The sequence below is a fragment of the Mustela lutreola genome, chromosome 7, assembly GCF_030435805.1.
Source record: "Mustela lutreola isolate mMusLut2 chromosome 7, mMusLut2.pri, whole genome shotgun sequence".
Taxonomy (NCBI): domain Eukaryota; kingdom Metazoa; phylum Chordata; class Mammalia; order Carnivora; family Mustelidae; genus Mustela; species Mustela lutreola.
The window spans coordinates 88,225,176-88,250,013 of NC_081296.1; the positions used below are offsets into that span (position 1 = coordinate 88,225,176).

General features: G+C 43.7%; 2 long non-coding RNA genes across 2 annotated transcripts; one reads left to right on the top strand and one right to left on the bottom strand.

Annotated features, from left to right (window-relative positions):
• Positions 1-816: 816 nt before the first annotated feature.
• Positions 817-14,098, bottom strand: LOC131836446 (uncharacterized). The gene is made up of 3 exons (XR_009355614.1): positions 13,757-14,098; positions 7,951-8,097; positions 817-3,555 (listed from the first exon to the last, which is right to left on the bottom strand). It is a non-coding gene; the product is annotated as an uncharacterized LOC131836446 (long non-coding RNA).
• A 148-nt stretch (positions 14,099-14,246) lies between these two features.
• LOC131836445 (uncharacterized) lies at positions 14,247-24,237 on the top strand. The gene is made up of 2 exons (XR_009355613.1): positions 14,247-17,565; positions 23,672-24,237. It is a non-coding gene; the product is annotated as an uncharacterized LOC131836445 (long non-coding RNA).
• Positions 24,238-24,838: the final 601 nt, after the last annotated feature.

Below are 24,838 nucleotides of genomic sequence, written 5' to 3' on the forward strand. Positions count from 1 at the left end.
TCAGATTAGCATTTCAGAACCAGCAGCCTTATGTGGGTACAAGGGATGAACTAAATGTGTATCAGAGCTTAGCATATATGAAATAGCTTTCTAATTTGCTCTCAATTCAATTAACAGTGAAATTAACTGTTTATCAGAGTCCTATCAGGAGTCAGAAATTGCATCAGTTATGATTTTTTTTTAAAAAAAATTATTTATTTGTCAGAGAGATAAAGAGCACAAGCAGGCAGAGTGGAAAGCAGAGGCAGAGGGAGAAGCAGGCTCCCTGGTGAGAAAGGAGCCTGATGTGGGACTTGATCCTAGGAACCTAGGATCACCATCCAAGCCAAAGGCAGCTGCTTAATGGACTGAGCCACCCAGGCACCCCCACATCATTTATTTTAATAGGGAGGATGTAGCACACAGAACTCTGCTAGGTGTTGTAGAAAAGACAAAGAGTACACGAAGGTGTCATGATGGTAACTGAAGGAAGCAGCAGCCAGCCTCAGGGCTAGAGGAGCTGGGAAGAGGTCAGCATTTTTTTTTTAATTTTTTATTTTTTATAAACATATATTTTTATCCCCAGGGGTACAGGTCTGTGAATCGCCAGGTTTACACACTTCACAGCACTCACCATAGCACATACCCTCCCCAATGTCCATAACCCCACCCCCCTTCTCTCAACCCCCCTTCCCCCAGCAACCCTCAGTTTGTTTTGTGAGATTAAGAGTCACTTATGGTTTGTCTCCCTCCCAATCCCATCTTGTTTCATTTATTCTTCTCCTACCCCCTTAATCCCCATGTTGCATCACTACTTCCTCATATCAGGGAGATCATATGATAGTTGTCTTTCTCCGATTGACTTATTTCGCTAAGCAGGATACCCTCTAGTTCCATCCACGTTGTTGCAAATGGCAAGATTTCATTTCTTTTGATGGCTGCATAGTATTCCATTGTGTATATATACCATATCTTCTTTATCCATTCATCTGTTGATGGACATTTAGGTTCTTTCCATAGTTTGGCTATTGTAGACATTGCTGCTATAAATATTCGGGTGCACGTGCCCCTTCGGATCACTACGTTTGTATCTTTAGGGTAAATACCCAGTAGTGCAATTGCTGGGTCATAGGGTAGTTCTATTTTCAACATTTTGAGGAACCTCCATGCTGTTTTCTAGAGTGGTTGCACCAGCTTGCATTCCCACCAACAGTGTAGGAGGGTTCCCCTTTCTCCGCATCCTTGCCAGCATCTGTCATTTCCTGACTTGTTAATTTTAGCCATTCTGACTGGTGTGAGGTGATATCTCATTGTGGTTTTGATTTGTATTTCCCTGATGCTGAGTGATATGGAGCACTTTTTCATGTGTCTGTTGGCCATCTGGATGTCGTCTTTGTAGAAATGTCTGTTCATGTCCTCTGCCCATTTCTTGACTGGACTATTTGTTCTTTGGGTGTTGAGTTTGCTAAGTTCCTTATAGATTTTGGACACTAGTCCTTTATCTGATATGTCATTTGCAAATATCTTCTCCCATTCTGTCAGTTGTCTTTTGGTTTTGTTAATTGTTTCCTTTGCTGTGCAAAAGCTTTTGATCTTGATAAAATCCCAATAGTTCATTTTTGCCCTTGCTTCCCTTGCCTTTGGCGATGTTCCTAGGAAGATGTTGCTACGGCTGAGGTCAGCATTTTTAAAACATAGAAGATTTGAGGGTTGGTGGTCACGTACCACGAGGCTTGTTCTGTGAGTATTGGAACAACTGCCAACTGAAATCACCTGCTGCTACCGGAAGAACAGGCCAGTCCAGGCAAAGCCCTGAGACTGTGCAGCTGCTGATAAATAGGAAGCAAACGGTCAGCACTCAGCAGAGAGCTGGCCCCTTCTTCCCTCTGTGGCCTTGTGGACTCCATCCAGCACTCCTCCCTGGCACAGCCTAACGGCAGCATGCCACACAGTCCTGGCCCCCAACTGCCAGAGCAAAGAGGGGTGAGTTTGGGGCTATTTATGATAGCTTCATGATGAGCACAACTGCCGTTCCCACAGGACTGTGGATACCAGTGGATGGGAAGAAACCAGGCAGGCATCCTAGAAGCTAAACATTTCCTGAAACATTAGCAGGTAATCATTCACCTTTGAGGCTTTTGTTCCTAATGAGGGAGGGGTGCTATCAGCTCTCTTTGTGACCTCTAATTCACATTTTCTTCAGTGTCTTGGGACCTACTGGCTTTTCTCTGACACCTCCCATCCCAAGTCTATTATGCTTCAGACCCTGGAACTTTAGGGAAAAGACATGAGTGGGCCCAGGCACATCAAAAGGTGGGCAATGCCATCTTGTTCCTATAGCCTCATGCTTATCTTCTCTGATAATCTGAGATTCTCTGAGAATTATTTATTATAGAATTATTCTCAGTTAATTCTCAGAGGATCTCAGATTATCTGAGGCGTGTATGTCATTGAAACAAAAGTCATGCTTCCTTTACTGACCCTGCCGGTATTTTGCTTAGGGCCTTGCTCTTTGTGGCTATTTGTTCTTGTTTATAGAATTGAATTCAAGAGTCTTGATCACGTGAATTAAGCATCTGATTATGCACTGCTGATATGGGTCTCCAGTTGGTTTCCCTGTGTAAGTCTTGCCTCACCCACTAGATGACAGTCTTCTCGAGGGCAAATCCATGTGGTGGGAGAAAATGAGGATTTGTAGTCAGCAGAATTAGGTTCAAACCCCAGCTCTGAGGCATTTTAAATAATTTAAGTAAGTTACTTAATCTCTCTAAACCTTAGTTGCCTCATCTGCAAAATAGGGAATAGTATTTATTTTCACAGGGTTGTGGTGGTGAAATAAAATATAACACAGAGCCCGGTACTTAATACGTGTTTAATAATTTACTTCCCTTCTTCGCCCTTTATTTTGTGTCTCTTCCACCATTTCTCATTACGCTAGGAATGCTGTAACCTGGGTGACCTGACTGAACAAAATAGAGAAGTTGTGGAACCCTTTTAGAAGAGAATCTGACATGTCTTTATGCAATTTCCCTCTTCCCCAGGCATCTAGAACATCGGGTACACCGGTAACAATTAAAAAAAAAACTAAATAATGGCTGGAAGTTATTTCTGAAGAGGAAGGTCGTCTTCAGTGTGTGTAGACATGAGCAGCCGGATACTGTGTCGGAACAATAGCTATTCATTGTGTCGGTTTCAAAGCTGGCACCGGCAAGCTAGTATTCCAATGTTGTTCCCACACAAACAGATCTCGAGCAAAATTTCCATGACCTGATGGATTGGTGTAAACAACTCATTTGCAAGAGCTTTTTACATCTATCCCCATGTCACTCATTTGAAAACTCAAGGCTTTTCAGGGAGTCTTGAAAGCACTGCTTAAGAATATATATATATATATTTTAAACAAATGTTTATCAACCCCTGTGTTTTGTGGCTGAGTACATAGAGTAAACGGCTCTGTTCCTTCCACCAGAGCTGTAGATGGGAGATCCAGCCGTCAGATAGCACAGGTTATGGCAGAAGTCCTTTAAAGGTACCAAACTGTTGACTGGCTGGCCATGGCTGTTAGAGGTCTTGACTCTGGAACCAAAGAATAATGACGGGCTTTTTATGTTTAAGTAGTAGTTAGCATTTGCTAGCCCTTCATATTTGCAGTGACCTTTACAACTATTGTTATTAGTTATTCCTCCCAGCAACTCTTTGAACTAAATGACAAAATTATTTTTACTCAAATCCGCCGACTCCCTCCTCTTCCAGTCCAATCACAAGGCCTGTGGGGTTCTCTGTACCTCATGTTGATGTTTCCTCCCGAGCAATGATCTCCGTGATAAAGAATATGTTCAAGTCAAAACAGTATAAAATATGGTGCATTTTAATATATTCAGTGCAAGTTAGATCCTGTCACTTCTCTACTTCAAACCCCATGACAGTTCCTGGTCTTATTTGGTATAAAAGCCTGGCAGACCAGCTACCCTCCTCTCACTGTTTGGACCTTATCCTACTCCTCCCCTAACCCCTCCCCAGTCACAGGGGACCTCCTTGTGTCTTCTCCACTCAGGCAAGGCTCTTGTCCCAGGTTCTGCCTTGGCTATATCCTTTGCCTCAGATGTATTCCCTTCAGATACCTACGAGACTGACTCTTCCTTCTAGCCTTCGCTTAAGTGTCACTTCTCAAAGAGGTCTCCCCTGCCAGCCTAATTTAAAACTGCAACTGTGATCAAGTACTTACAGCCTTCTAATATACTATCTAATTTATTCAGCTATTAGGATTACTGTTTATTTTCTCTCCCCTGACAAGACTGTAAAATCCACAAAGGGATTTTGTCTGTTTTGCTCCCTGCGATATACCCAGCATCTGAAACAATGCACACAAAGGCATGTAATAAATATTTGTTGAATGGACAAATACTCCTCTGAAGGTCGTTGTCATGAAATTTGACCTACAGACTTAGAATGTGTCTCGATATGTGGTTTATCTTTATATTCCTTAGCCATAGTTCCTATGCTTATTTTCCACTTATAACAAACAGCTCATTTTGATAGCAATTCTGTAGAGATAAATGAAGCACACAGATTCTTAAGGTTGCAAGGAAACATAAAATCTCAGTGTGGCAGCATAGGAAAGAGTTTACGGGTATTGTAGCCCACTCATCTATTCTCATCCCATCAGCAGCATTGCCATGTGGCCATGCATCTCCCTTTCCATCTGAACAGGGGGTAAAGTGGTGCATTGGTGAAAAGGATAGACTCTGCCATTAGGCGCCCCATTAGCTAATTCTTGTTCCATCAGTGTCTACCATGTGACGTTGGACAAGGTATTTTAGCTTCTCCCAGTCTCAGTTTCCTATAAAGTGGTGATGAAAATCATCTCCATCTCACAGGGTTTTATGAAGATTAATGAGCTAAGGCATGTATAGAGTTTGGCATATAATGAGCGTCAAATCAAAATGAGCCGTTGCTATTAATTCTGAGTTTTAGAAAGTCCTAAGTGTTGAGTTTAATCAAGCCTTATTTATGACTTGTATATGACTGATTTAACATATTTCACCGATTTGGGTTGGGGGGTTGCTACAAAGAATAGTATATCCGATCAGTTGCCAGAACACCTTCCTGCTCACATTAGTAGGGATTCCAAAACTTCCCTCTTAAGGCCCCAACCACCTCCCACCTCTTCTAAACATCCAGGAACACCAAGAACACACTGGTCTTAATTCATTCCAAAGGGTCAGTCTTGGGTGTGAATGGTCTGCAGTGTTGTTATAAACTGGCCCACATAATCCAACACCAACTCCCCCCTGCTGCAGGGATTCCCTTGCTGCCTAGAGCCTCCAAGTAGTGCATGTGCTTGGGCTCCAAGATGACAGCTCTCTCAGTTTATAGTGCTCAGTAGTCATTATACTCCACTCACACCCATATCCAGAAGGTTTCCTGTCACAGTCATGGACTGTGTTGGAACCAGGCTCCTCCAACTCCCACAGGGATTACTGTGAATCCCTGCTGGTAGGCAAGACCTTCGGTTCAGAATGCCCCTTTCCTTGTGGTGAGTTTGGGGGACCCCTTTGGGGACTTTGGGGTCCCTTTCTCCCAAAAGGCTTCTTATGGGGTCTGTTCTAACCCATCAGGAAGACTCTTGAACTCCATGTGCTTTCCCACCTCTCATCAGAGACTAGCTCTGCATAATGGGGTATTAGATGTGCAGGCTTTGTCGAGCTACAAGAAGCTTTATTAGGTTCTCTCTCTAGACCCACAGGGCATGGTATCTTACAGCATCATAAGAACCGCTTAATGACTTTTCCCTGAAGGAGGGAGATAGGTACCTTCTTAGGCAGAAAAGTCACTGGCATTACCTAGCCAACTGATTTCAGGTTGCATTCTACCTAACGCTCTATTATACTTAAATTCCCTGAATCTGGCTCTATTTCTTGAAGTCAGTATAAGCCTCTCTCCTTCCCTATGACAGAACTTCACCACTATAAAGTAATTACCCAGGCCCCTCGGATTCTTTTCTTCTCTATTGGTGAATTACAGGGTGATCTTAGGTATGTTTTCTCAACAGTAATAGCTGATTCTTATTGAGCTTACTATACGCCAGACACTGTGCTAAGTGCTCTAATGTATTAACTAATTTAATCTTCAAGCAACACCATGAGATAGGCCCCTTTTGTAGATAAGGGAACTGCAGTTTAGGAAGGCTTAGTAGCATGGCCAAGGGCATGTGTAGCTGCCAGGGCTTGAACTCTGGCTATCTGGCTCCCAAGCCTAGTGATGCAGTGTTGTTTCCCTAATTCAATTTCATGAGCTTAATTCTTTCATGAATTCAATTCAGGTCTCTAAATCAGGGATAATACTTATCTTAGAATATCATGGTAAGGATTAGATGTGATGAAGTATGATAAAGTGCTCAATGCAGTAGTTCCATGAGTGCTCAAAAATATGTTCGTTCGTCATCTTTCTCCTTCCATTCAAATCATCTCCTAGTTTAACTCCTTCACATTTTGAAAGTGCTTGACATAGAGTGGGTGCTCAGTGGGTGGTAACTACTCCTCTTGTCACCATGTGTAGTTTGAAGTCCCCTCCCTACCCAGATTGTTCTCCTCTAACTCATTTAAAATCCTAGATTATGCTGCTCAGGGCTGCACATGATAAACCAGGTGGGCTGGAATGAAGTGGGGGCAGAAAGGGACAGTCACTTTGAGCGGGGAGGGAGGTACCTGGGAAAATTAAATCCTATTACCTGCAGTCATTACTTGTTTAGTTAGTCAATAGATATGGAAATTGCTGCCAGTCTAATCCTCGACATCTCTTAGGCTTGTACTGGTCCTCACTGACTTGTCTTGTCCTTGGATAACTGATTATTTCTTTTCCAAAAATGTCCTCCTCCCTCCCCCTCCCCCAATTCCTTAAATACCATGTGTCTGTTGGGGAAGCTTTGAAAAATGCAGAAGAAATCATAAAGAAGGAAATTAAAGTCACCACAAATAGCATAATCTAGAGATAATCACTATTAATATCTGCATATGTGTCTTTCCAGTATATGTGTGGGTGTATTTCTTTTTTATAAAATCAGGATCACACTGTTCAAAATATATTCTGAGTCTGCCACCTTTTACCATTTTCTCCCAGCCTAAGACACCATCATCTCTTTCTTAAAATACCACAAAACTGGGCTGCCCATGTGGCTTAGTCAGTTGAGCAATCAACTCTTGATTTTGTCTCAGGTCATGATCTCAGGGTCAAGGGACTGAAACCTGCATGGGGCCCCATGCTCACCATGGAGTCTGCTGGAGATTCTCTATCTCCATCTCCCTCTGTCCCTCCTCCCACTTGTATTCTCTCTCTCAAAATAAATGAATAAAATCTTTTTAACAAATGCCACAAAACCATTAGACTGCTATTCCCCCAAACTGATTTCCCTAATTCCATTCTTACCCCTCTTTGGCATATTCTTCAAAAAGTAGCCAGTGTGATCATTTAAAATCATAACTCTCTCCTACTTACAACCCTCCAGTGGCTTCTCATGTCATATAAGGTGAACCCCATCCTTCTCCCGGCTGGCAGGGCTGCGTGTGAAAAAGCCTCTCTTAACCTCAGTTTCCTTCTTTGCAGCATGCCCACCCGGTTCCCGCCTCATGTACTAGCTTCTGGCCCCAGCTTTTTCCTGCTTAAGGCCTTTGTTCTTCCCAGCACTATGTGGCTCAGCCCCTCATTTCAGTCCCTGGTCAAATACCATTCATTAGAGACCACCTTCCCAGAGTGCCTCTGCTTCCACCACCTCCTCTCCCTTACCCTGACTCATTTTCTCCATTGCCTTCATCATTCTTCTGTAATTTATCATAAGTATTTTATCTTTCTATAATCAGGTACTTTTCTATGTCCTTTTATACATGCCAGTTTAATCTGCTTCATCTAGTGAGGTAGGTACAATTATTATCCCCATTTTCTAGATGGGAAAATTGAGTCAGAGGATATACATACCTTCCTTAACACCACACAACCTGTGAGGAGTGGAGCTGGGATCCAAACACAGGCTCCCTGCTTCCACAGCTGGGCTCTCGACCCCTCCTCCACCTGCTGGCTGCCTCCTGGTCTTTCTCCCAGCAGATGTCAGTAAACTTCCTTGTCCTGAAAGTTAAGATCACCAGGTGAACAGAGAGGCACTGAAGACTGTGTCAAGTGCCATTAAAATCTGTCACCAGATTTATGCAACCCTGTTCTCCAGTCCTCTTTGGGGATTAGAGCTGAGCCATTCTGAGTTCTCCTAACTGTACTTCCATGGAGACTTTCTCCCTACCTGGTTCACTAACAAATTACGCAGCCTTGTTTGTTACCATTTCCTAGCTCTACAATACCTATGGCACACTGTTCCCATCCAAAGAAACCCATGAAAGAGATGACATTGCTGTGACCAGTATTCATCTTCCTGGGCCGATGCAACGTGTCGAATCTCTGCTACAATTTTGCCAAAAGTGTCTGTTACTAAAATGGAGACATTTGTCTTTCTGCAAGTTTCTGAAAGTTCTACCATTCCTCATAAACTCTCATATATTATCTCATTGTCATTTTTTTTAGTTGTCATAATCATGAAGTCACATTCTTTTAGGTTACTAGGGCTGTTTACTTTGCTGTCCCCATTGCAGTGAGTATTTGGGTGCACAAATGGATGGCTCTGGGATGTAATTCACCAGAGCCTGGGGACTTAAAGACAGCAGCTAGGTGCTCTCTTCCTATCTCCCCATATCTCAGACTTTAATTTCCTCTTGGCTATGTTTTTGCTCTCCTTTCTGGCTTGCAGATTGTTCTTCTTGATAGAGAAGATGGAACAAACTAGGAATTGAGTAATTCTGTTTCACTCTATCACTTCTAAGGTAACTGCATCATCTGCCCCAAGCAGTAGGCCAACTCTTCTCTTGTGTTTTTTTCTTGTTCTGAGCATACCCCAGGGGCTCTTGTGGGTGTTCAATGTAATGCATTAGTCCCAGGCCCCAGCCTCTTGACTTTATTCTTCATTTTGTGCCATTCCTTTGTATCTGCTCTTACAAATTCCTCCTTCCTGCCTTTGTAACTATACTTATAAAATATAAGCTAATTGAAGACAGTGGTTTCTTTGAATCATTTCCTCTCTTCTTCCTCTCTGGAATTATGTGTGAGTGGATAGTCAAAATTATATGGAGCCTCTAGTATTTCTGGAGTCAATTTCTATATGAGTAGAGTCTCTGACTGTCAGACCAAAGAGCATCTAGCCTAATGCCTTCCACATAGAAGGCCTGCAATCATGGTGGTAACATCAACAATGATAGCAGGTCTTTACTTGATTCAGGCATCATGCTAGAAGCTTTTATATATCTTACTTCATTGACTTCACATGGTCAACATTGAATGTAGATCCTATTACTCATGATCCTACTGGGGAACCTGAGATACAGGGAAGTGATGTCTACATAGCTGTGAGGGCAGTGTCAGGAGCCTGACTCAGGTCTGTCCAGATTCCTTAGCCTGCCCTTTGACCTCCACAGTATGCTGCCTTCCAAGTTTAAGTCCACTGACTCACCCCTTCTTCTCTCTGGACCTGTGGAGCTGTGCTTGCTTATAGTTTCAGGAACACAAAATGCTCATATTCCCTTCTTTGGCTTTTACAAATCGTATGATGACAATGTTCCTTGTCTCTCCAAGTGCCAGTCACCTCCACACTGTCATTCATGTAGTTCTCCTTCATTGGCTAAAAATAGGTCCTTGTCCTTTTGTCATGTGACTGTCATCAGAGCAAGACTTGAATGAATTAGATGCTGTACTTCTGACAGATTAGGGTTCCAAACAGACTGCTGAATGGTCCAGCCATCATTCTGTGGCCCATGGAAAATAGGGCCTGATGGTCAAGTGACAGGTGCACCTAGCTGGGTGGGCCTGACCGAACTTCCATCTTGCTGCTTCCCCACTGAGCTTTTCACACTCTGGGAATATTATGTTGTTTTGAAGGTTTTTCTTCAACTATGATTTATATGCCACCTATTCTTGAATAGAATATAAAATGGTTTACAATAAAACATGTCTAAAACAGGACAGTTAAAACACATTTTAAAAAGCAAGGCAGACAGAGAGAGGTCAGAAATCACTTGGTTTGAATTCCTGACAAGAAGTTTTATAGCACATGAACGTATTTGATTAATTCCCAATACAAACATCTAAGTGTGTGGGAATGGGTAAAGACCTCTGCTTATCAACAGAACCTAGGACAGCAGGGCCCGTTATATACGTGTAATCAAAATAAATGGTATCATGCCTTGTGCCATGTATGGAAATACTCATGAATACTATCTCATCTCAGAAAGCCTTAGAGGAGGGCAGCCGAGGGACTTGGATTTGTTCTAAATTGAGAGTAGCCAGTCTGTTCAAGGGTCATAGCCAGGATAATTCATCACTGTCATTGACAAAGGACCACAATAAATTTGTCTTTAAATTTTAATACCTAATTCACATGTTATACAGCTAGAATTCACACTGTTCCTTTATCTCTGTGTTATTATTTTTAAGCCCAGAATTGGTAAAAATCATAATGGAATCTTTTAAAATTAATACACTTGTTTCAAGGGAGGCTTTTGTTATGCCTTATCTGCTGAACAAGATTTCCAATTGGGAAGAGATGAGCGAGGAATGAATGAATGATGGCTGCGTGTCCCCTAACACCTGTGCACCTATCTCACACGAGCTGTGCCACAGACAGTTCATTCATTAAGGCTGGGTGTGTTCCAGGCTGTGCTTCCTGCTCTAATGAAGGCTGACACTAGGGTAGTTCTGAGTCACACTGGCAGCCAGCAGCATGACTCAGGATGTCGTGGGGAGGGCAAGGAGCACAATGACCTCGCTGACTCCATCCAGACACACACCTACAACCACCTTGCTAGAATTACATCTGATCAAATTCATTCTACAGCCAGGTGGAAAGATAGAGAAGGAACTTTGGCAGGAGAGGTTGGGCTCGTGAATTTCTATACCACTAGAGACGTGGTAGATGCTCAAAGTGACCAAAGGAATCAGAGGAGAGATTCACTGAGGTCCCCGGTGAGCATTTTCTGCCTTCCCTACAACTGTATAGGGCATTTCTTTACGTCATTTCTTTACGTCATGGAATCCAAGTGCTAAGACAACCGAGGAACTAAGTACAAGACAGGTTCTTCAATTAAAAGCAAACCGAACCAGGCACAAACCATGAACCATCAGGCAACAGATCTAACTAAAACTATTTTCTTAGCTCTTTCTGCTCCCTTAATGTATAGTTTCTAAGGATGAAGTTAATTATGGGGGGGGGGTGAGAGTTATTTGTTGCAGGCAAATACTGATATTCTCTTGGGTCCAGGAAGTCATTACAAGTAAGAATGACAGGGGACAGGGGAAATGGCATTCATAAGTCTGGGCATAGCTATTTTTTGTCAGCTTGATAGAATTTGGTAGTAGTAATTTTTAGATTTTTTTTTTTTCTTTTATGAAAGGTTTATTCCTAGTGCTAGGTCCCAATCTTCCAGGGCTCTAAGCACAATTAAACTGGGTGGGAAGGTGAGAGGAAGCCCAGTTGGATGCAGGGCCAGAAATGGGGCTCCCCATTATCCCCACCCCTTTGGTCCCAGTCCCCTTCTCTGCAATGGGGACACATAGAGGAGGGACAAAGGGTACTGGAGGCAACATCCTTGGCCCAGGGGAGCCCAAGAAGAGCCTGTAAGGCTGGAATAAAATATATAACATAAGAACCTTTGAGATGATATTACAGCAAAAGCCAGTCTTCACAAGTGACTATGAGTTCACTCAATTCACCAAGAATTTATTGACCAGTTGGTTTTTTATCCATCTAGTCCATCTGCTCATCAACTAATCCTTCCACCATTATCTCGTCCAACATTATCGAGCACTGTCATGGGCAGAACTGTGTAACCCCACACTGCCAATTCTATGTATGTTGAAGTCCTAAATTCCAATACCTCAGAATGTGACTGTATTTGGAGATAGGGTTAAAATGAGATTAGTAGGTGGGCCCTAAGAGAATATGACCCAAGTCCTTAATGAAGAGGAGATTTGGACCAAGACATTCAGAGGAAAGACCTATAAAGACAGAAGAGGGAGACCATCCTTTACAAGCGAAGGACAGAGGGATTAGAGGCCAAAACAAAGCAGCCCTTTTGACACCTTGATCTTAGGCTTCTAGCCTCCCACATGGTGAGCAGATACATTTCTGTCTGTGGTCCTTGGTTCAGATAGCCCTAACAAATTAAAACAAGCATCTGTAATACACCAGGACGCAGTGCTAGAGATGGGAATATCATCTCTGCCTTCAAAGCGCTCCCAGCCTGCCAGGTACAAGACACTGCTAAGTATTGGGAAAATTACAATGATAAATCAACTACTTAGTTTTGTGAGATGTGAACAGTCTGTAAAACTGAAGCGCTTCTCCCCACTGGTTTGATTGGCACGTGCCCTTATTTTATTTTGAATTCTGACCGAAATTTTTTCCAGGGTGAGGGATCAGTTTGGAATCAAGTGAAATATATTATCAGCCCCAGGAAACGAAAACCTGCCAAGGTAGGGAAGGTTGCGTTTTGTTTTTTAATCCGCGTGGCATTATTAGGTATAAAATAGTCTTCAGAGCATTTTTGCCGCTTTAAACTTGTCAGAAAACTCATTTTCATAGTAAAATCCTGTCTTCATGGCCAATCTGTTTCCTCTCAGCTCACCTGGCTTTTGCTGAACTCCAGAATGAGCACAAGGGCATCCGGTTCACTGTGATTCTATTTGTGCCATTGCTGTTTACAGGGAACCACTAACTGAAGAAACAAATTGTGACTCAAACCACGACAGAGCAGGGCCCTGTGGCTTTTGGTGCAGAGTATAGTCACACAGTTTAACAAACAGCATGAACCAGCTATAGCAACATGGAATTTCTAAAGCTCTGAGGGACTTTGGATACTGTCTAGTCTAAAAACAATCCCTCGTATTTTATGATTTGGAACCGGAGACACCAGTTAAGTGTTAAGTGACTCACCTGAATTCAAAACAAAACCAAGCAAACAAAACACAGAAAACTAGCTAGCTGTGGAAAGGGGGTGAGAACTCTTTCTCTTGCTTCAAGTCCGGCTGTCTTTTCTGTAGGTTCAGATTTGGGAAGTTAAATACTCCAGAGCACATCCCCTCAAAAATACCATGTGTATAATTCAGGTGCATTGTTGCTGAAAAGAGTGCTGTCTATTCCTTGGCTTTGGTCTGAAGTAGCTAGATTTCCTATCAGTGTGGGAAACTGAGTAAGGGAAAGACAGCCCTCTTTTTCATTCACAAATAGAGCCACTGATGAAACTAATAAATACTTGTTAGTTACAATTATGAGGCAGAGACTGTGCCGGCCCTTCACCATGAGGCAGGCATGGTTATCCCCATTTTACATATGGGAACACTGAGGGGTAAGAGATTATATCTCTTATCCAAGATCTCACAGTACCAATGGATAGAACCAGGATTTCTCCTGTGATTTTATGCTGCCCTCCTCAGCATAATTAATAAATGTTACATGATAAGGCCAAATTAACTTTATGTAAAGACATAAAGACACACGAATTCTGAGTTATGTCTTATTGGTTAATCTTTAACTTTTGCAGTCAGTCCACTGTACAACACTGGTTCAACTCCAGGCTAAAACTGAACACCACTGAGGCTCACTGTGGACCTCAGATATTTACCTTGCCCAGAGTTACGTAACTTTGGGATAGCTTTGTATTAACGGCCATTGCAGGAAGTTTTCACTTACCCTTATAAAAGAGGAGAGTCGCCATCTTCATGGGTCCTCTTGCCTTGCTTATCGGGTCTGGCTTCTTTCTTAACAGAGATGTGGATCCCTTCTATGAAGATCATTTTTTTTTTTTTTAATTCAAAGAAGACCTTGGGTACCATGTCCTGTTCTCATAGCCAGAGGTCTGAGTACTTAGGTCTACTGCATATTGCTTTTTCTTTTATAAACACATAAGAGAAAGGCCAGTGATACACAGTGTGTTAGTTTGGCACACTTAGATTCTGTTTGTAGAGTTGCCTTGTCTATGGAGCTAATATTTACAGAGGGCTGTTGTCCTAGGCACCATATGGCGTCCCAGGCACCATGCTAAGCCTTTTCTGTGCATTGTCTCCCTTAGGCCTCAGAGTAACCTTGTGTTGGACCTACCTGATTTACAGAGGTATAAATGCTTGCTAAGGTCAAACATCTCAGCCAGGTTTTTACTGCCATCAGGAAGCAGGTGTGAGCTTTGAACCCAGGCTGTCTCTGCAAACCCTTGCACACACTGCCTCCTGACTGCGTCTCTTTGTTTCTTTGTGTGTCTCTCCAGTCAGAGACACTTGACTATTTCCCCTAATTCCTGCTCTTGGAACAGATGATTTCCAAGATCCCTTCAAGTATTGAAATTCCATGACTGATTAAAGTTTGTAATTTATGCAATTTGATTAATTTGCACCAACGCCTAAGTTCATTTATTACATTAATTCTTTTACTGAAGACTCCAACTGCTTTTTAGTTTACTTACAGATCTCATGATGTTCAGGGAATCTTGATGCCTTTCCAAGAATAATATTTAAAACCTGAATTTTAAAATTTAAGGTTTAAAAACATATCTGAAAGGATTTTTACCATGCACAAAATTTATCAATTTTCCATGTGGACCAAAATAGTTCTTTTAAGCCCCTGTTCTCTTGGTTGTCTTTCCTTAGCCTCACAGATGCAGTGCTAATTGCTTGCAGCTTCGGGTCTGTTTCAACATGAGGTAACAATTTCGGCGTCTTGGGGTCGAGCGCTGCATTTGTTAGACATGCCAGGTCTGCGATGGTTGTTGGCACGTCAGGATGCCGAATCCACGTGGAGCTCAACTCCTCTGAATGGGGGGGGGGGCTTCCTGAGAACTTCCTGTTGTGCTCCTCTGAACCCCAGAGCACCTGTGTGGTTCCACTGCCAGTGCACCTCTTGGTCAACCTGGCACCTTGGTGGGATGGCCCTTGCGGACAGGTGCAGGCATTTGAATCCTCCTAGTCAAGCTGTGGTTTTTGAAGAATGGTTCCAGAACTCGCATTTATTCACAGACCTACCAGTTGGGCTGGTCCCAGTGACCAAGTTGCTCTTAGCAGCTAAAATTCATTCTGACTGGATGGAGAAGACAAAGAAGGCCAAAAAGAAGGGAAATTCAAAAAAAAAAAAAAAAAAGTGTGTGGGGATTCTGCAACCACATCTGTAATTAGGGAGCCATAGGACTAACTGTGGAGAATGGCTGGACCTCGTCTGGCTTTGCGCCTTGTCTGTAGTTCTGGTCATCAGGGTCAGAAAAGCCTGGTTTCCAACAAAGCTCTGCTATGAAAGGCTGTGCAGTACAGAGGATGGCATTCGAACCCTTAGCTTCGGTTTCCTCATCTGTAAATGGAGATGGTGGCATCTCCCCCACAGGCGTGTTGTGAGGACCACATGTTGATGCCAAAACGCCCAGGTCCAACACGCGGTCAGCAGCTGGTGATGTTGTTTTTACTCCCTTCTCCCCTCCCCACCATGGGCCACACTCCTCGAAAAATAAGGTTCTTGCTAACTAGTGGTTTAGGAGCACTTGCGCGGCGTGCACCGTATGTGTGCTAGCTGAGGTTTCAATAAGCCTAATGTTGAAATCTTGCTTGAAATATACTTAGGGAAATACCAAAAGGTACTCCAGAGCAGGTTGCTTTATAGAGATAATAATACTTTCCTGAATCCTTTTAATTTAGGCTTTTTATATATCATATTTTCATGAAATGAGACAACCTCCTCCCACCACAGCTCCTTAGGGGAGCAATAGCAAGGAGCAGACAGTGTTTGCTTCCTGGAGATGCTCACGCACCCTCCTTCCTGGGTTTCTCCAAAAGGCCAGCTCATTTAGCACAGCTGTCGGGTGCTTGCTCCCCTTCCCCTGGGATGAGGGGTCCGCCCAGGTCCCTACAGCAGGCTAAGACTTGAGTTAACAGGTTAAAATTGAAGAGTCATGATGGGTCTGTGTCAGAGAACCAGCAGTGTGGAAGGGACTTTCCCCAGGGAGCTGCCTGGGGCCACCTTGGAGAGGCTGGTCCTTACCTTGCCCCAGAGATCCTATGCCAAGCACCTCCGTGCAGAGCATTAGAATCATACCTGGCCCACAGGAAGCAATGCATGTCAACCATGATTACTAATGTTACTATTATTATTGTAGTACTTGTTGCAAGACGCTCTGGGATTTGTCTCGGGTTGTCTTTTGAAAAGGTTCTTCCATCCTACAGAATCAAGGGGTGGATTTTAGGACCCGTAGCTGTACGGCCAATGGAAAAGCAATATGACAGCCTCAGGATTGATTCCTCCAATCGTGTCAGACCCTCTATGCCCTCCTTATGCTCCCTAAATAGCCAACCAGCTGAGCTCTGGCTGGGTCCTTCCGATTTACCTGGGCCATTGCAGTCTCCTGAATCCTGCCGAAGCAATGAACACCTCATTGGTATTCATCGGATGGGCTGATGGAAATGGAATGTAGCCAGACTGCTAAGCCCGCGCCGTCCTGAATTGAGGTCTCAGAAATCTGATTCTGAGAACGTACATCTTGCATTACAATCTAGATTTCCAGAGTAAAGTTTTGGACGGAATAACCTAGACCTAGCTCTGGGTAAGTTAAGGCCTGGGTGAAATGAGGCAGAAAGAGCCCAGGATATACAAATCTGAGTCTTGGCTGGGGAGGTGCAGAAGATTTGAGGTGCAAGACAGCTGGCTTCCCTCCAAGTGTTTACCACCCTGGTGCCCTGGGGCTGTGGGCAGGCCGGTGCTTATTTGCCCCTCCCACCTTCCTCTCTCTTCCCCCTCCTCCGCATATTTTCCACAGGCTAAAGAAACTCAGGCACCTATGGACCCAGAGGGAAAGTAATGGGGCAAATGAGACCAGGGGATTGGACTTTGCTCTGGTTGAGGATACCATGGGTTTACAGTGGATGATCTCTCTGACTGTTAAATGTAAGAGCTGGCCTTGGACTTTGAATCCCAGTGCTCACCCTCCTCTGTCTGGGTGTGGACCTCCTTCCCTAGAAGCTTTGGTCTCCAGGAGAGAGGATGGCATGAGGCCTGGTCTTGTATCTCTAGGAAACAGGAAGATGGTGGCAACCAAGAATTGAAACCGGCCAGTGACAACAGGGCTGCTGTTTCTTCCCTGCCCCATCCCTCCCCCAACCCCCCTCATCCTATGGTGCCCAGGCTGCTGTACTATGTGGATCCCACAGACCTTGCCATGGGCCTTCTTAGAGACCTCTGATGCATGTGGCCGGGGGTCTCTTTGGTGGACACGTCTCTGAGTTCACCTCCCAGAGGAGAAAGTATATGCCAATGAGACCAACTGTGGCTCTTAACTGATGTGCCTGCTCCTCAGACAATAACTGTTGTTCATTCTGGGACTCCTTTCTCTTCTTGCATTATGACACATGGAGTCCTGAGCCCAACCTAGCCTCTGGAACAGAAGAATATGTGCTTGCAGGTGCTTTCTGAAGAAAGTATTCAGAAACACAGACAACTGTGTATCAAACTGGAGGAATTACTTTGATAAGGTGAGTGGAGGGGGTCTTGTCACTGTCACTGCTCTACTTCCTGTGGCCAGCAGCCAAGTATGCCTATGGACAGGGGGTACCAGAGGCCAGCAGATACCACCCAGGTTGTGTGTCTGTAGGTGGGGGTCGGGAGAGGCTGGAATTGCTTGTGCATACCTGCAGAGCCCCCACTTCCCTCCTATCCCGAGGCATACCAAAGGAGGGCCTTTCATCCATGGATCTCGCGATCGCCGAAGGCCTCAGACTTGGATTTTTGAAAATTTTGTCCCCAGAGATATGCTAATAGGACTGGAAGAAGGAAATTATCATCAGCTTTAAACTGCCAAATTTTGGTACCATGCCCATGAATTTTAAAAATAAATCCCGCTATTACATTGTGAATAGGATGATTACATTGCCTTGGGTATGTTTTAAATTTTACATGTGTTACAAGCCTTAATTTAATAAATGTAAGTTTCTAAAATGTACCACAATTTTTGGAACCCTATTTAGTCATCTCTTCATTTTAACATACCTGGACTCAGGCCTCTCTTCACCTTGCCTCTTGGTGGACTGTAGGAAGATCTGTTCCCTTTCCACATGTCATTTCAACTTCAGAATATCTAGAGACTAAACCCTGTTTCATTACAGTGGCTGACCTACTGAAAGAGACCTTCTAGGTTGGGTGTGCGCAGTTCAGCCTCTTTCTCATGCCATTAGAAAATGTACAGCCCTGTGTTTCCCCACCAACTCCCCCAGTAAGGCTATCTCACTTACATACTGCAGCCTGCCCCACTCTGGCTGATATTCTCAAGTCCTTTACCATTAGACAATGGTGCTCAACCCTGGCTGTACACTGGAATCAAGGGAGGGGTTTTTAGAAAACTGATGCCGGTGATGTGGATGGAACTAGAGGGTATTATGCTAAGTGAAATAAGCCAATCAGAGAAAGACAATTATCATATGATCTCTCTGATATGAGGAATTTGAGAGGCAGGGCAAGGGTTGGGAAGAGAAGGGAAAGAATGAAACAAGATTGGATTGGGAGCGAGACACACCCTAAGAGACTCTTAATCTCACAAAACAAACTGAGGGTTGCTGGGGGGATCAGTGAGGGGCTGGGGTGGCTGGATTATAGACACTGGGGAGGGTATGTGCTACAGTGAGTGCTATTAAATGTGTAAGACTGATAGATTCACAGACCTGTACCCTTGGGGCAAATAATACATTATATGTTAATAAAAACAACAACAACAACAACAACAACAAAACCAAATTGATGTCTAGGTCCTGCCCCTTAAGATTCTGATTTATTTGCCATGGAATGTGATCTGGGCATTGGGAAAACCCATATCAAAAGCTCCCCGGGTGGTCTTAACATGCAGCAAAGTTTGAGAAACAGTGAGCTAAGACAGTGGTTTGAAAACATCGCATTAAACTACCCTATGATCCAACAATTGCACTACTAGGTATTTACCCAAATGATACAAAAATACTGATTTGAAGGAGTACGTTTACCCTGATGTTTATGACAGCCTTATCAATAATAGCCAAATTATGGAAAAAGCCCAAGTGTCCATCAATAGATGAATGGATAAAGAAGACGTGGTGTGTGTGTGTGTGTGTGTTTATGTATATATATATATATATATATATATATATATATATATATATGAATATCACTCAGCCATCAAAAAGAATGAAATCTTGCCATTTCCAGTGATGTGGATGGAGCTAGAGTATATTATGCTAAGCAAAATAAATAAGAGAAAGACAAATAGCATATGATTTCACTCATGTGGAATTTTAAGAAACAAAACAGTTGGAACATAGTGGGGAGAAAAGAGAGAAACAAACCAGAAAATGGGTTCTTAACTATAGAGAACAAACTGAAAGATTGTTGGAGGGGAGGTGAGTGGGATAGACTAAGTGGCTGATGGGCATTAAGAAGAGCATTTGTTGGGATGAGCACTAGGTGTTTTAGGTAAGCAATGGATCACTAAATTCTATACCTGAAACAAATATTATCCTGTATATTAACTAACTGGAATTTAAATGAAAACTTGGAAAAGGGGCAAAAAATAGAAAACATTAACATGTATCAGAATAACATTGGGGCTCATTAAAAATCAGATTGCCGGACCCTATCCCCATAGTCTCTAAATCAGAATTTCTGGATGATGCTTGATAATTGCATTTCTAACAAGTTCAAGTTCCGAGGTGATGCAAAGCTGTTGGTCCAGGGACCGCATGTTGAGAACTGCTGTCCTAAATGAAAGAAGCTGGGGAGTTAGGCTGGAGAGGGAAATATGAGTGAATGTACAAAGATCCAGCTATTTCTTACTCTCAAATTCTGCCACTGGATTCAGAGGCCACTTCTAAGCTCCTGGGTCACTGTAGCTGCAGCTAAGCAGGAAGTCTAAGGGGGTAAAATTGAGTCCAGGTAGCCAGACCTCCCAGTGACTGAGGAAGGTGTGGGTCTGACACAGAGTCTGGGGTCTGGATGGGCTCTGACGAGAAACGTGTCACATGTGTAATTTCCTATTTTCTAGCTACATTTAAAAAAAAAAAAAAAAAACAGAAAGAGAGATGCCAGGGTGGCTCAGTCGTTAAGCCTTTGGCTCAGGTCATGATCCTAGGGTCCTAGGATTGAGCCCCCTAACTCAGTGAGGAGTCTGTTTCTCCCTCTCCTTCTACCCTCCACTCCTCCTACTTGCATGTGCACTCTCTCTCCCTCATTCTCTCTGTCAAATAAATAAATAAAATCTTTAGAAAAAAAAAACTAGAAAGAAACTGTGAGATTAGCTTTAACCATATGTATATTGAATCTAGTTATCCAAAATCTTACCATTTTAACATGTGATTAACATTAAAAATTATTCATGAGAGAGTCTGCAGTCTTTTTTTCCTGCTAGGTCTTGGAATCCGTTTTTATACCTAGAGCATATTTCCATTTAGACTAGCCACCTTTGTCAGGGGCTGCAGGTACGCAGCACAGGTCTGGGTTCCCCAGATGCTGGGGCCTCTGGCTTCTCAGGAGGGGCTGATGCACACTGGTACCTACTTCTCTCCACAGTGGGCAGCTCCTTCTTCCTGCCCTTACTAGAGGCCCTGGAACCTCTTCTCAGTGTCTGAGAGCCTCTCCCACGTTCTGTACCAGCCATGCTCTGGAGAGCACAGGAGGTGGGGTGGCCCAATGATGTCTGCGCGTCTGAGGACAGGATCCAGGAGGTTCTATAGGTATAAGCAGAGCCTGGCTGTTACAAGGAGAGGATGTGGCTTTTGTCGGAGAGAAAATGGGTGTTGGAACTGATCAAGAAGAGAGTTAAGTGAAAGCTGTGTTTGAAGAGAGAACTAGGATGCAGTTTTCTTTTGAGTGCAGCCGGCGGGAATGAGCGGATGTTTCGAGTGCTTCACCTGGCAAAGGAGCCCAGAACACCGCAGTTTTCACAGCACTGCCTCAGTTGTCACCACGCTCTCCCGGCCACCCGCTGCCCTCTCTCCTACTGAAGTCATTAGACACTGAAGTACTGAGCGCTGGCTGCATATGCAAGCTTACTGGTGAGGCGGTCGATTGTAATTCCTGGGATCTCAGGTGTTTTAGAAAGTCAAGCCTGAGTTCACATTCCCATTCTTTGCAATATGATCTTAGGCAAGTGATCTAATCTCTACGTCATGGTTTCTTCATTTGCAAAATGGGGATAATACCACCGATACCACAGAAATCTGGTGAGGTCGGTGCTTGGCATGCAGGCATGCCATGAGTGGTAGTGGCTGGGACGAAGGGAGGTGAGCCAGGTGCCGAGGGCACGACTTTTAAGGAGGCACTTGTGCTTGGGGTCATGCGGGTTGCACTGTGTGCAGCTCTCCCCTCCATCCCCATTGTTGCTGATATATGATTACACTGCGGTAAGTGCCTTACACACCAGGCTGCATAAAGCCTGGTCCCGTGTCTCAGGGAGCATAGGGTCCATGGGGGAGAGAAGATGTGTATACACCAACAGATCAGAGATGAGCTCGATGTCATGCTGGCCTTGAGGGAGGAAGGAGAAATCACTTCCACCTGTGGGATTCAGCCTCTGTGTCCCAGAAGAATGGACGAGGTATCTGGAGGCAGAGACTGAGGGGAACTACAGTGGAGAGTGAGCGACTTGGTCAAAGGCATGGTGGTGAAGAACTGCTCGGGGAGCATGGAATGGTTGCAGTACGGGTGCATGGAGGCTGTTAAAAGGGAAGGATAAGAGGCTGGTTGCAGGGCTTTAAATACTAGGTTAAGGGGTTTGGGCTGGACTTGGTAAAAAGTGGAAAGCCACAGACCGCATTCCACGGAGTAACCTGAGTCATGATGAATAATACCTCTTCTTCTGGAAACCGAGGAATTTTGAGAGTCGGAATTGATCGTCATTGCCCTGTCAAAACAGAATGCAAGCTCTTGGGCTTTGAGACACATGTAACTTCTAAATCATATTATCCATTAGCAGCCCTTTCCAACCCTACTCCCCCAAAGTAACCACTGTGACCAGTGTGGTATGTATCCTTCATAGACAATATAGAGAGATGTAAAAAATTGTAACAAAAATGCAATCATATTATATTTACTGTTCTCCTATTTATGTTTTTTATTGTAGAAAGCATACATCACATAAAATTTTTACCATTTTAACCACTTTAAAGTATACACTTTAAAGTATACAGTTGAGTGGCATTAAGTACATTTACGTTGTTGTGGAATGTGCACCATCCATCTCCAGAACTTTTTGTCTTCCCAAACTGAAATGCTCTACTAGTTAAACACTGCCTCCCTAGTTTCCCCTTCCACTCCAGCTCTAGCAGCCAACACTCTACTTTCTATTTTTATGAATCTGACCACCTCATATAAATGGGCCATACAAGATTTGTCCTTTTATGACTGGCTATTTCGCTTAGCATAATGTCTTCAAGGTTCATCTATGTTATAGGATATGTCAGAATTTCTTTTCTTTTAGAGGCTGAATAACATCCCATTGAGTGTATATATATTTTGTTCATCCATTCATCCATTGATGGACAGTTGGGTTGCTTCCACTTTTGGTGTACTATTAAGTAACACATTGTGGACATTTTCCCATGTGAGTTCTTACAGAGCTGCCTAATATTCTGTTACATGGAAGTGACTAGTCTAGAATCACACAACCAGCTGATGATGTAGTAGTGATTTGAGTCCAGTTCTTTTTGATTCCAAAAGCTGAGGGCTTTTCACCACTTCAGGAGACATGAGGAATGTGTACATTTTGAGTCACTGCCTGGACAGCACAGTGCTGGGCTAATATAAAATAATATACTACAACCTGACTGGGTCCTGAGGAGATTCTGATGAATGAAGTGAAGAGAGTGGGTGGAGGTTTGGTCTAGCCCTGATTTAGAGTCCTCACTCTGTCTTCCCACAATGCGGAGATCACCAGTTCTCTGTCAACGCCGACCTGGGCCTCTCTCAGGGTAGCTCTGGAATGCGGTAGTCACCCCTGATCCACAGGGGATATGTTCCAGGCCCCCCAGTGGATGCCTGAAACCATGGACAGTACTATCTAAGCATCAAAACTATATATATATATATATACATATATATATATATATATAAAATACTTATATAAGCATCAAAAACTATATATATTTTCTTATACATGCATAGTTGTGATAAAGCTTTATTTATAAATTATGCACGGTAAGAGAGTAATCATAAAATAGAGCAATTATAACAATATACTGTAATAAAAGTGATGTGAATATGGTGTCTCTCTCAAAAGATCTTATTGTACTGAACTCATTCTTCTGGTGATGACATGAGATGGTAAACTGCCTACACGATGAGATGAGTGAGGTGAACGATGTAGGCATTGTGACATAGTGTTAGGGTACTACTGACCTTCAGCGACAGGAGAAAGTAAGTCTACAAGAAGATACTGTCAACCTTCAGAAGGAGAACTGTGTGCTTCTAGACTGCTGCTGACCACAGACTGCTGCTGACCAGGGGAACAAAAACCTCAGAAAGCAAAACCGTGGAGAAGGGGGCACTACTGTAGTCACAAATCATAGCATCTTGGCGACAGAAGGGAACTTAAAGTTCATCTGACCCAAATATGTGTTTCAGGAGAGGAAGAAACTGGCCCCTCCACACGTAAGCTTCCCCTGCCTTTGCCTTGAGGGTGTGGTTGCCAGGTAAGTATGTGGTAAGAGGCTCCACGCTGTTTCCCACCCCAGTTTTATTGATTCAGCCACCCTGTGGATGCTGGAAACTCATTTTCCCAAGTGCATTATTTTTCTTGTTTATTTCTCTTGTATACATGTATTCTTCCAGCAGCCTGCCTGGCTTTATTAAAAGATATTTATGTTTTCTGATCACTTCTTCTTCCTTCTGTTCCTTCCAGGAATGGAAAATCAATCTGAGTGTCATTAAGAGGATATTCCCCGAAGAAGATTGCTGGTGACAGTGGATTTCTCACCCAACTTACTTTCTTTCACTGAGCAATTGGAATTTCCTCCACAGAGGGGTGAGACCCTGTGTTATTACACTGTCTGAATTCAGGCAGGCCTTTTATGGATACGCCAAGTCCTCATTCCATTGTCTCATTGTCAGCGGCTGATCTGATCTCTACACTGATTAATTAGTTTCAAATCCCTTCATATTGATCTAATAAAATCGGCTTGTTTAATTCATGTTGGGAATTCTGAGAATGTTTCATTTGGACTCTGATGAGGGGTCTTTCTTTTAGTGTCCTGTTGGAGCCCTCCCTAGGGAGAGAGGTTGTCTTCCTTGCAGTCTCTTGAATTTCACAGAGCAGATCCTGAAATGGTGGTGAGACTCTCCCTGCTGCCAGGTCTGGATGCTTTCACAACAGACACTTCTGCCTATGGATAGGGCAGTTTTTATGTCCTCTCACCTGTCTTCTCCACCTCCAGAAGTTGTTTAAGCTGGTTCTAGGTATCAAAACCCAGCCTGTAAGGTGGGGCCGCCCCCTACCCACACCCCCATCCCATTTCCCTCCAGTCAGGGCTAGGACAGAGCCATGGCCACTTCACTGGCCCTAGTCACAGGCTGCTTGATTTATAAATGTCTGCTTTTTTGTCTATTGGCTGTGATCCCCTCCGGAGAGGGGTGGGGAGCGAAACTCTCAAAGCTGGGGATGCCTGGGTGGCTCTGTCAGTTAAGCATCTGCCTTCTGCTCACTTGGTGATCCCAGGGTCCTGGGATAGAGCCCTGCATCAGGCTCCCTGCTCAGTGGGGAGTCTGTTTCTCCCTCTCCCTCTCCCAGCTGCT